At 52.8% G+C, this 12769-nt stretch overlaps 1 protein-coding gene across 1 annotated transcript in view; it reads left to right on the forward strand.

The window, feature by feature from the left end:
* Window positions 1-223: 223 nt before the first annotated feature.
* The window catches only part of SLC6A17 (solute carrier family 6 member 17), a 51786-nt gene continuing 39240 nt past the window's right edge, over window positions 224-12769 (forward strand). The window contains exon 1 of the mRNA XM_060026905.1: window positions 224-244. The gene's annotated coding sequence lies outside the window, so the exon portion shown is untranslated. The remainder of the gene's footprint in view (window positions 245-12769) is intronic.

Genomic DNA, 12769 nt, shown 5'->3' on the forward strand with positions numbered 1-12769 from the left:
GGCCGAGCCCGCCGCGGGCGGGAGACGGGCAGGGACAAGCGGCGAGGAGAGGGAGAGAGGAGCGAGCAGAGTCTCGTGCGCCGGCGCGCGGCCCCGGGTCCCCTCCCAGCCCTGGCCGGGGCCCGTCGCCGCCACAGTCGGACTGCCCGTCGTGGGAGGGGCCGTGCGCCCGCGACCCGTCGGGAACCGCAGCTGCTCGGTCGGAGTGCAGCGGCCGAGACCGCGCGACGGCCACGCGGGACAGGTGAGTCGCCGGCCGCGCCCCGTCTGGCTTTATGGGACCAGCCACCGCAACTTCAGCTATTCCGGCCCCGCCCCAGCCAGGGAGGCCTAAGGACCGAGGTGAGAGGCGGCGTTGCCGGGGTATCGACCCAGCTTTGCGAGGGCCCCGGGCTCCTCCCGCCACTCCAGCCGCCGTTGCCTGGCGACGGAGCCCCGGGGCCAGCGCTTCTCGGGCGCTCCGGGGGTGCCCTGCGCTGCGCTCACGGTTGGACACCGGACTCCAGCTTCCGGGGCTAAGAGGGCCCAAGAACTCCGGAGGTAATCGGGCAGAGTTGCAGAGGCAAGCGCCCGCGGAGGACCGGGGAGGAGGCCCGGCCAGAATCGCCGCCTGGAGCTGCGCGCCCAGGGCGCAGTTCCCTCGGGGAGGCTCCTGCGCTGCAGGAGACCCCAGCCCCATCCGCTCGGCTTCAGGCCCGTGACCTTGACAGTAACATTGGCGAGAGAAGCAGAGCGCTCACGCGCGAGATGAATATTTAATTCTCAGTCTTGGGGCTGGTCCTCGCTGAATTCGGAGCTAGCGGGGAGCCCATCCTCCCTCGAGGAAAGCGCATCTGGGAACCGAATGGCGGATATGGGGGGCGTGCGCGGGGTGCAGGTCTGGAGGGGGCACCGCCTCGGGAGAGAGGCCTCTGCCACGTTTATACCTGTGCGCACCGTGCTCTCTAGCGATGCTAGTGTGTCTAGCGCACAGTGCTCTGGGGAGGGCCGCTCCTGCAGGGGCGCGGTCTCCTGCTCTATCCTTTTAAAGCTCAAACAGCCCTGTCAGGGCTGCAAGTGTTCAGAAATCCCGAGGCCACTCACCTTACAGGACCCAGTCGCTGTGACGCGGAGTTAAAAAAAAAATTGTTCCCACTCCTCTTTCATTCATTGAGAAAAAATTTAACGGACCCTTTGGATTAGGAAATTTCTAACCAGAGCTGCCTTTGGGGCAATTCCGCTGTGAGTATGAGGCAGGTGGGGTGGGGTTGGGGAGAGAAGTCAGGGGTGTAGAGAAGGAAGATTCTTTTGAGGGCACTGCCCCTGCCTGTTAACAGGAACTTTCAGGAACTAAGAAAATCCTGTAATGGCTCGCCCCAAAATTCAACCAAAACTTTAGTTATGCTGTGCTGGACCTGCCGACTAATGTCTGAAGAACAAGGCCAGAGTGTGTGGAGGTTAACAGAGGGCTTCTTCCGTCTCATGCTCTGCTTGCATTATCCCATGGTCTGGTGAGGTGGACCCATCACCTGGGCAGGAAGAGCTTTGAGGTCACACCTGCTTGTCCTTGGCCATGGCCCATCCATGGGACCATGAGAAGCTCAGCTCCTCTGCTGGCTTTTTGTCTAATAGAGCAGCTGTGGCTAAGTAGGTGGTGAATTTCAGGAAATCTCTGCATCTCAGCCTGGAGGGTGACTCAGTGTAGAAGGCAAGTTGTGCCCACCAGCTCTGATTGGAGTGAGTGTGTTTGGCCTGAGTCACACACAGTCATGTGTCAGCTGTTTGTGAGTTGAATGGAGTTTACCAGGACTTGTGAGTGGCAATGACCCAAGGTCTCAGTGTTTTGGAGTCACTGACCAAAGGTGAGCAAGTCTCCAGAATGAGCTAAGCAGAGCTCAGGCTGCCTGGCTGCTGGGCGAGGGTCCTGGAGCTCTGACCCATGGGGAAAGTGAGCAGGGCCGGGTTGGGGGGATGTTGGAGGAGAGGCTTGGCGGGGGGGGGCCCTGTGATTTCAGTGAGAACTTGGCCCAGTGCTCTGCCATGTGCCAGCGTGGGGTGACCTTGGGCCAGTCCCTTTACTTCCTGAGCCTTGGTTTCCTCAGCTGTGAAGCAGGGTTGCCAGTGGTACCTTCTCTTTTTTTTCTTTTTTTTGCGGTATGCGGGCCTCTCACTGTTGTGGCCTCTCCCGTTGTGGAGCACAGGCCCCGGACGCGCAGGCTCAGCGGCCATGGCTCACGGGCCCAGCCGCTCCGCGGCACGTGGGATCTTCCCGGACCGGGGCACGAACCCGTGTCCCCTGCATCGGCAGGCGGACTCTCAACCACTGCGCCACCAGGGAAGCCCCGCAGTGGTACCTTTTCTGCAGGCTTATTTTTGAGACCAGTGCTAGACATGTAGCAGATGCTCGTTAAATGTTAGTTCCCCACCCCTTTCCTTATGGGCCTTAATCAGAAGTGATTCTTTCTCTTCCTGTCCTTGTTTCTTGGTGTGAGAGGGGGCGTGGAGACAAATGAAAGTGGCAGGGCTTTCCATGGGGTTAAGAAGGACGCATAACTCAGCTTCAAACTGACCTATTCCAACCCTCAGGTCTCCCCTGGGAGACCCTGAATGGGGAAGCCTGAGTAAGAGCAGTGCTGTGGCGGGTGGAGTGGAAGGTGGGGGGTGAGGGGCTGTGCTGGGTCTGCTGGGTGCCGTTGCCGTTGGTTGCCTGCAGTTGCTTCAGGGTGAGACTCTAGCACAGGCTTTGACTCCTGAGATTGCTCATGGCTGTGGCCTACACCCAAGTTGCAGCACTCGCTAAACTTCACGGGTCCCTGCTCTTTGATCAGGTCTTGCCATCCCCCTCCGCACCTGTCCTGTCCATAATGGAGTTGGGAGCTGCAGAAGAACAGTCCAGGGGAGGCTAGGCTGGCCTTCCTGGAGAGGAAAGGAGTATATCTCCTGCCTTTCCTGAAAGATCCTGGGCCACTGGCTCCCTCCTGTAATATGTCTAGACCTGGTGTTGAGCTAAGGTGTGTGCACCTTAAGAGCAAAGGAAATATGGGGATCCCCAGGGCAGCAAGAAAGAAGCCATGCTGACCCAGGGGACTCCAGTCTGCTTCTGGAAATGTGCGTGTGTTTGTGTGTGTGTGGGTGATACGGGAACCCTGGAATCACTGCCCTCCCGATTGGATCTGGGAGCAAATTCCAAGGATGATAAATACAGAGATGGGAGGATTCCTAAGAAGCAAGTTCCTTCTGCCTGTGCAGCATCCCTTCCCTGTGCTCCTTCCTGTCCAGGTTTGCTGCAGCAGGACAATTCATCATAAATCCCTTCAAAACTGCTAAGATAAGCAGCAGAACAGTTTAAAAGGAAGATGGATTTCGTGTTTTTCTTTTTCTGAAAACCAGGTCTGAGTTATTGCTTGCTCTCAGGCTGGGCTGCAAGAAGTCCTCACAACAAAATATCCGGGGCACCAGAATGGAAAAACTCTGTTAGCCCGTACAAAGTCCTTTTATAGCAGCGCTCTCCTGACTGCTGTCCCAGGCTTCCAGAGGTCAGAAGCACAGAACCGCAGGTAGATCTGTGTTAGTGCGCTGCCCCGAATGCAGGTGGGATGGTGATCTGTGGGGAAATGCCTACTTGGCCTGCTTTTAGGAGGGCCAGGTGCTGGGTTCCAGCAGCTCACTCGGTGCTTGGCACACAGTCATAACATCCAGGTTTTTATTGAGGCGTGTGCTAAGTGCTTTATTCATACACTGTCTCGTTTAACCTTTGCTACAGTCCCAGGAGGCATATTATTGCTCTCAGCAGTTTATAGATGTGGGCCTTGAGGTTCAGAGAGGTTAACTAATTTGCTCAAGGTCACACAGTAGTGAATGGCAACCTGAGAATTTGAACTCAGGTCTGTCAGATTCCAGACTTCATGCTCTTGATGTCTGTGTGGTGTGTCTCTGTAATAAGTTCTTAATAAATGTTGCTGATAACCTAGGCATTTACCCAGATGAGCTTGTCTAAACCTGTGAGTTTGGTTCTTTAAGCTGGTGCCCCGAGAAGGGGGTATGAGCCTCTACTAATGGGAAATTGGTAGAGAATGAACATATCTCGGTTTCTGAGTTTGGGGGAATACAGTATGTGCTTCCAGGTAGATTGGAATCCAGAGAACATCCCAGACTCCATCTTGTCCTGTTCTGTGCATCTTTCTCTTTCTGACCTCTGCCACCCCTGACCTCCTTCCCTTAAAGTTTGTCCAAGTCTGGGGTTGGTTCTGGGAGCAGTGAGGGTAGAGTCAGAGCAGATTGGAGGTTGCCCTGAGGATTTCTGTGTCTGCAGAATCAAGGACAGCCAGTCGCTGGTGGGAGCTCTGATGTGTCAGGTTTCTCTGCTGGACAGGGTGTGCTAGGGACCTGCAGCAGTTTCTGGTGAGGTCCCAGACCCCACAGCAAAACTGCTAACACTCCAAGGTTATTTACAGCAGCTGCGGCATGGGCTGCCCAGAGGGATGTTGCTTGCTACCTGGTCCTGTCCTGTGGAGCCCACTCTCTTTATCCTTGGGGCTCCACCACTTGCATCCGTGGCTGTTCTGGGAAACTTGGCATCCTCCTGGCTCTCCATCTCTTCTCTCTCTCTGAGAAATCACCTGGAGGAATAGGCCCATACTGTCCTAGCCTGCCTGGCACCTTCAAACCACCTTTGATCACCGTGGGGAAGTTTCTGAAAGTGAGGGTGGATAGTTAGAATGTAAGCATCTCCTCCGCCCCCAGCAGACAAAGAGGTCTTCCCAGGAACCCTTGCTCCACAGGCAGCCATTTTGAGGAGATACAGCCTTGGGGTAATTCTCTCCCCCCATCTCCCATCCCCCATGAATAATTTTAAAAATTAAAACATGGTTCATCTCTGGATAAATCCAGTTATTTAAGAAAAATATAATTAGATATTCACTGTGTACAGAAAACTCACATGTGAGAACATAAACTCAGATGCAGGATGGATTACTGTACCAAATTATTCTCACATTTAAAGCCAGGTATATATTGTTAGAGAATAATTTTGGGTCAGGTGAGGCCTGGGCAGCCTGAGTCCCCAACTTGGGAGTTGAGACCGAAAGGGCTTTTGTTCCGAGGCCTCCTGTGGAGTGAGGGTGGGGCGAGCAGGGCCAGAGGAAGTAACACTCCAGCTCCCAGGCCCGGGGGTCATCGCATCAGCTGCATTTGACCCACTGAGCTGCCACTCTGTCTTCCAGGACCTGATCACAGTTCATTTGAAGATAACAAGTTGCCTCTCGAGGTGTTCCATCATTTCTAATTTAATTACTGGTTTAATTAGAACTTCCATTGGATTCTTTGCACCACTGCTTTGCCACCTATTATTTCACTTGCAGATAGAATCTGTTGGTCCCCACCCCAAATTCCTGCTGGTTGCATTTTCTTTTTAATTATAAGACTTCTGGGCTCTGTGGTTTTAAATCCAACTCCAGGTCAGGAGTGCTGTTTGAGAAAGCTACCATTCAGGAGATGTGAGCAGTCACCTGGTGGAATGGCTCCAGCAGGTGCTGCCAGGTGAGTATTCAGGGAGGACGTGGACCTCCTCTCCCTGGGGGTCTACAGGGCGGAGAGCAAGCGTGCTCCTCTGCTGGGCAACCCGGCACTGGCTCCCAGAATGGCCTGGTGGGTGCTGTCCACGGTCCTGGCACACCTCTGAGACAACCTGCCTGCTAGTAATTCAGGGACTCCTTTGGAACCGCTGGAAGGGATCTCCTTGACCAGTCCCCAAATTGTATTATGACTCTAGCTTTGGGAAAGGGCCCAGCCAAGTGAGGGCTCCTGACCTCAGGGAGGAATGATGGTAGATGACTTGTTCCATTGTTGACTTGCTGAATGAGGTTCACGTATGTCACTTTGCAGTGTGGCATGGTGCATTGGAGAACTTCCTAACCAGGGCCCCAGAGGGGTGGCATGAGGCCCAGAAATAATGATGCCTTCATTCCTTGGAATAGCCTTGAGTGGCCTAGGGTGGTGAAGCCTCCTCCATTTACCCCAGTGTGCCACAGCTGTATTCTCTTCTCTGTGTGTCATCACATGTGGAAGGGTGTAAAGCACCAGTGTATTGGAAAGAGTATGGGCTATCGAGTGAGGTAGACCACAGTTTGGATTCCCTCTCCTCCGCTGCATGGCTCAGTAATCTTGTACATGGTAGGTAGCTTCCCTTAGCTTACGCTTCTTCATCTGTAAAATGAGAATTCCATTTTATCCCAAGTTATTTTTTGGGGGGGGTGGTAAATAACATATGTAAGCACAGTAGGTCTTCAAACATGTGTGCTCCCTCCACTGTGATCTCAGGTGTCCTGCTGGGAGTGCTTTTCTGCCCACCCCTCCACAAAGCCGCACTGAAGCCTGGTGAGGAAAGAGACACAAACGTTTCTGGTTCTCAGGAAAGAAACATCATGTTGGGAGTGTAATTAAGGGTTTCTGATCACTATTCCTTCAAGTGCTCTTCACAGTCTGGTGGGTAACTCAGGTAATTGGACACCCTTGATTCCTTCTGTCTCTCTCTGAGACAAGAGAAAATAGTGACTTTAAGAAAATCCAGGTCAGTGGATTTGGGCAGTAGCTGTGAGGACCCATCTGTCACCACCGTGGGCCTCCCATGAATAAGAAAAGAAGGGAGTGAGGCCTTCACTCGTTGCTCCTGGACTTTTTATTTTCACAACTGATTTAAAAAAATTTTTTTTTCCAAATCAGGACAGTCTCATGGATCTTCTGTTTGGGGCCTGTGTGCACTTCAGCACCCTGGGGGCCTCTGTTTCCCTCTCTCTTTAAAACCTAAACCTTATCCAACAGCCAGCCCAGGTCACCACCATCTCTAACCTACCATCCCCCCTTTTTCTTTTTTTTAAATTTATTTTATTGACGTATAGCTGATTTACAACATTGTGTTAATTTCTGCTGTACAGCAAAGTGCTTCAATTATACACACACACACATATATATATATATATATATACATTCTTTTTCATATTCTTTTCTATTATGGTTTATCACAGAATATTGAATGTAGTTCCCTGTGCTATACAGTAGAACCTTGTTGTTTATTCATTCTATATATATATAGTTTGCACCTGCTAATCTCAAAGTCCCAATCCATGTGCTTTTTAATTTGTACTATACTGATCTATTTAAAAAGTCAGGTGACATCAGTCCCCTGCTCGAAAACTGCCAACAGCTTCCTGTTATCCTTGAGAGGAAACCCAAACTCCTTTCTATGGCCTGCGGGTCCTGCCTGCTCGGGATGCCAGTTATCCTCCTGTCTCAGCACCTCCCACTCTTCCCTGGCTCAGGATGCACTAGACACAGGGCTCTTCCTTTTAGTCTTTGAACTCACCAAGTGCTGCTCCTGCCTCAGGGCCTTTGCACTTACTGTTCCCTCTGCCCTGAATGCTTTCCCAGGATATCCACATGGCTTATTCTCTCACACTATCAGGTCTTTATCAGAGTTGCTTTCCTAACTCCCCTACATATTGTAGCATCCCTACCTCACTCCATCCCTGCTGTATTATATATTTATTTGTTATCACTATGGATACAGTCTATGCCTATATATACAATATTAATTACACATTTGTCTGGTTTTTATTTGTCCTCTGCACTGTAATATACATCCCCCAGGGCAGGCACATTATTTGCTCTGTTCTCTGCTGTACTAGGACAGGACGTGGTGCATAGTTAGTGTTCAGTAAATATCTGTTGAAGGAAGTAAAGGACAGGAGGGAGAGAGAGAGGGAGGGAAAATAGAGAGAGGAATTTTTAAAGTCCCATATTTCAGCAGTATCCCTAGTTTGTGGGAGTTTCTGGGCGTTTTTCCGTTCTCCTTCAGCCCAAGAGGGGAGTGGGGAATCAGTCGGAGCTCCAAGCACCTGCATCCCCCACCAGCCCCACATGTCCTCAGGTACCTGCATGCTTGTTCACACCAGTTCCTGGCCATTTCGGGACTGTGGGTGGTTGGGCCTCTGTTCCTGGTTGGACCCATTTCCCCCATGTTCTCACGAGGAGGGGCAGCTGGTGTGGGTTTATGGTGTGGCCCCTGCGTTTATCATTTTATCCTCATGACAACCCTGTGAAGTCAGAGCCTCATCCCCATATTTTCAGGTCCAGAAACTGCAACCAAAGGAGAAGGTGTACTTCCCCAAAGACTCCCAACTTGTAAGTGGCAGCAGAACTCAGACCCAGGTTTCCCTGGGTCCAAAACCCACGATCTTTCTGGGACAGTGTGGTGGTTGGGAGATTCTGGAGTCATCCTGTGTTGGTTGGGACTCCGGGCCTCCACTGTTTGACTGTGTGCCGTATTTCATCAATTCCAAGGTGTGGAATCTTGCACAGTGTCACATCTTAAAATCAGGATGTGCAGTCAACAACGTCTCAGATTGGCTGTTGGTCAGGTGGAGTGGTGGCCTAGTTGGGTGAAAACCTTCCATGGACACTTTCTGGTAAGTTCAAGAAAGTACCAGCACCAGAGGATCTTAAGTTCAATGAAATATAGGTAATGAATCCCTCTGCGCCTCTACTTCTTCATGTGTAAAATGGGGATAAGAGAGGCACCAGCCTCATGCAGTTATTGGTGGGGTTAACGGAGGCGATGTCTGCCCTACACAGTGGCTGCTGTGGAGGTGACCCTCAAGAAGTATCACCTATGTGCTGCTGTTGTCATTGTCATTATCACCACCCCACTCTGCCCTCAGCAACCTATATTCTAGTGCAAGGCTCAGGCGTCTGTGGGGCAGCCGTGGTACTGCTCTTGGCTTGGACACCCTCGGGGCGTGCATCTCCCCCTCACCTGGTATGGTAGAACTGAACCAAAAGATTTTGTTGGCACTGGCCCCGCCCACATTTTCCAGTGCCAGTTCCTCCCCCTGTGGACCATCTGCCCCTTTTCCTGCTTTCTTTCCTCCTTGACTAAGAAAACAAAATACCAGCTGCAGAGAACACGCTCAGCAAATGCAACAGGAAGGTGAGACGGGCTGCAGAAGATTCCACTGGCCCCTTTGCCTGTTTGTTGTCTGGTATGGTCCACCAGCCTCAGAAACGCTCCATGCCAAGACTGTCCCCGTCCAGTGTTTATTTCTCTCTGGTGAGGGTGGATCCTGTCTGCAAAGGGGAGAAAAGGAGGCACAAATCATGGCTCCTTTATCAAAGGCAAAAAGTCAATGAGCGACGGTCAGGCTTCTTAGTTTACCTTAGCTTTAAAGTGCCGCTTGGGGCATCAGATGCTCTTGGGATCAGGATGTCCTGTCAGAAAATGGGGAAAATTTGAAGCTGGAAAATTACATCAGACCCTAGAAAATTTGGGGAGTTCAAAATACTTGAATTCATTAATTCACGCACTCACTTCATTCATATCATATTTGTTGAGCACGTGTGGTAGTAAGTCACCAGGATTTGGCCTTGCAGAAGCAAAGATGCTGTCAATCTGGATAAGGACAGAAGACCACAGCACAAACCCAGCAAATCTGTGAAATGGAGTCAGAAGTAACCATCCTATTGATTTGACTTCTCAGTAAGCTTTTCTTGCTCTTTCTCCTTCTATCCATGTGGTAACCAGATGCAGTTGGTAGGTAAGCGCTGTTCCCTATTTTCCAGATGAATAAGGAACAGAAAACTGTCTTCCAAGGCCTGGGGTCCCCCTGACATGTGCTGCAGGGCTGTGCCGGATTAGAGCCCCCGGCTGGGCAGGCGACTTCTGGGAGGTTTACCGCCTCTTCTCTAGTCAGAGCTATTAGCTCTTCGCCCCGGCCTCTTTGTTTCAAAGGCAAAGGCAGTGGTTCAGATTTCAACATAGGAAGCGGGTTGTTCTTGGAGGGTAGGCAGGCATCTGTAAATACCACATTCTGTCTGGTGTGCCAGGCCCTGCTGGGCCCGGGGCAGGCAGGAGGGGCACAAAGCTGAATACACCTTGGGTCCTGCCCTCAGGGAGCCTCGTGGTTAGAAAAGGAATCGGGCCTGTAAACAGCTAGCTATGCTAGAAAGCCAAACGGTAAAAGTGTAAAATAGTCTTATAAAGAGCGTGCTGAGGAGAGAGAAAGGGATACTCATTCTTACTTAGGGGACTGCGGAAGGTGTCACAGGTGAGACGGTGGGCCTCGAGCTGGGCCGTCAAAGACTAGAAGGTCCAGGAGGCAGAGGATGGGGAGTGGTGGGTGGGCAGGGGAGGTGGAAGGGGGCCCAGAGGAGGAGCTGCACATGTCTTGGCCGGGGCAGTGCGTTGGCAGTGGGTACAGAGGACGTGGTACCCAAGAAGCCGCCTCTGAAGGCCTGGAGGAGAAGTGAGCTGGGAGCCTGTTGCCGGCCTCTAGTGGAGAGAAGTTCTGAGCTAGAGCATGAGGGGTGGGAAAGGACAGATCTGAACCCACTGACAGGAATTTGCGACGTGGGCATGAAGGGTGAAGGAGGGAGAGGCCAGGAATGGTGCTGGGTCCCTGCCCGTGCGTCCTGGGCGAGAAAACTCAAGGCGGGTGGCCAGCAGGCCCATCAGGACCAGTTTGCCCCACGTGACTGCCAGAGGTTCCAGTAAGACAATTAAAAATAATTTGGAGGATAATTTGGGTCTCTGATAACAGTCTGACCTGTTTCGGGCTCAGTGGAAGCCCAGAGGCTCTGAGGTAATTGGGACGACTGTGTGGGCCACCACCGCTTGTCACCTGGAAATCAGGAAGCTGTCAAGTTCCCTGAGAGGAAGGGGCCCGACCTTGCTTCCTTCTCACCACCGCCTAGTCCTGAGTTGGACCTTGGCAATATGGTGCGGGGAGCTGGGTGTTCTCCACGGCTTTCCTCTGCTGGGGGCTCTCACGGCTTCCCTGTGGTGGAGGTTTGCATTTACGAATGTGCAGCACTCTCTCCAGAGCCCCCCGACCCAAGAGCAGCAAAACTGGGCACGCCCCCCGGGGCTCAGTGAAGCCAGCACTCGAGACCTGTGGTCCCCTTGGCGCCTATATCCCCAAGATGGCAGCTTGTCCACTCAGCTCCCCCGGGGTCTCCCTTGGAAAATAAGTGGCTCCCTTGAGCTTGTCCCCTGAGGTATCTGATACAAACTTACCGACCCCAGGAGGCAGGTGCTCAGAGGGTCCCCCGCCCCCTCTCTGGCTGCTGTCGAGCGGAGGGGCCTCTGGCTTGGCTCTGGTTTCAGGGTGAGCAGGCACCCCCTTGGGGTAATTGCTGAGCGCTGTGCTTGAAAAGTCGTGGAGCCGTCAGTCCTCTGGCAGGAGATATTTTTACCTGTCTGCCTCCTAGTGGCACTATTTTTTTCTCTTTTTAAGAAGATTCACAGCTCACTCCCTGGTCCTGCTTCTCTCACATGTGCTATTCTGAGCTGTAAGCTGCATCTGTTGCTAAGCGACAGATCTGGCAGCAAGCGCTTTCTTGGCATTCGAGCCCCTCTGCATTCTGCTTTAAGTAACGGAGGCATTCCTTTCCGAGAGTACCATGGACGGATGCGCTGCTTGGGAAAGCAACTTTATAACCCCCCCCCCCGCCACTACTACAGGGCGATGATCTGAGTACGACTGGGTTGGCCGTCAAAGCATCCCCACAGTGCACCGGTGAACTCTCAGCTGGCAGAGGGTGGCCTGACAGACCAGCCCAAGGACCTGCAGTGTCTAGTGCCTGGGGCTGGTCACCCCTTGCTCACACGCACGTGCAGGAGGGGCACTCCCTGGATAGATGCAGAGCTGAAAGAGCTTCAGAGATCATCCAGACCAAGTCATTTCACACACAGGGAAACTGAGGTCCAGAGAGGTCAGGGTGATGGTGCCAATTTGCACGGTTGGCTGGTGGCTGGTCAAGACCAGCACCGAGCCAGCCTCCCACTGCTTGGATCTCGGCTGGCTCCACGGTCCGCAAAGGCAGGGGCAGAGAGGAATCTGCCCCCACCCCCGGGTTTTCTCTGATCCTGGCGCTTGTCCCCAGCAGTGCTTCGGGGTCCCTGGCTGGTACACATTGGATTCCTGGGCCCTGGTCTGAAAACTCACCTTTCCCCACAGACGGCCTCCAGGCTTCAGGGAACTAGTGCGTGCAGGGAGGGAGGGTTGTTCTGAGTCACTGCTGCCACCTTCCCTTTAAAGGCACGGAGAGAGCACAGGAGTGAGGACGCCTGGGTGCTGACAGCTGTGTGATGTGAGCCATGCCCTGTCCCACCCTGGGGCATAGCTGTCCAGCTCACTTCCCGGGCCGGGCTGTGAATCCGAGATGATAAGAAGAGGTGACGTTTGTGAGCACTTGGTGGGGGCCGGTCCCCTTCTGAGACCTGTACAACCTGTCCTCCTCATGACATTGCAGAGTGAGCACTGCTGTCCTCGCTGACGCTGAGGAAACGAGCTCAATACGGTGAAGAAGCTTCCCAGACTGGCAGTTGGTAAGGAGCGAAGCTGAGATTCGAACCCAAGCAGTTCGGCTTCGGAGCAGAATCACCCCGTACTGTGCCCGTAGAACGTGTAAAACATGTTTTTAAATGGTTTCAAACTATTGCAAATTTGAGCTATAGTTTGAGTAATAATACTGCTAGACTTTACTATGTGGCCATGTTTTTATCAGTAATAACGTTACTGATCTTTGGGCCCAGGATCTGGTGCCGCATGGCCTGTACCTGCTTCCCTTTGACCCTGGGACAGGTGAGTGGGCCTGGGCTTCGCGGGGTGCTGCGCCACCAGCCTCAGGGTGCTGTCACTTCTCGCAAACAGAAAAAGACATCTCCGAGCTGGTGGTGTTGCAAAATGCTCTCCACCCTCCACCCCACTCCCCCCCCCGCAAACTCATTTTGGCTTTT

The sequence above is a fragment of the Delphinus delphis genome, chromosome 1, assembly GCF_949987515.2.
Source record: "Delphinus delphis chromosome 1, mDelDel1.2, whole genome shotgun sequence".
Taxonomy (NCBI): Eukaryota; Metazoa; Chordata; class Mammalia; order Artiodactyla; family Delphinidae; genus Delphinus; species Delphinus delphis.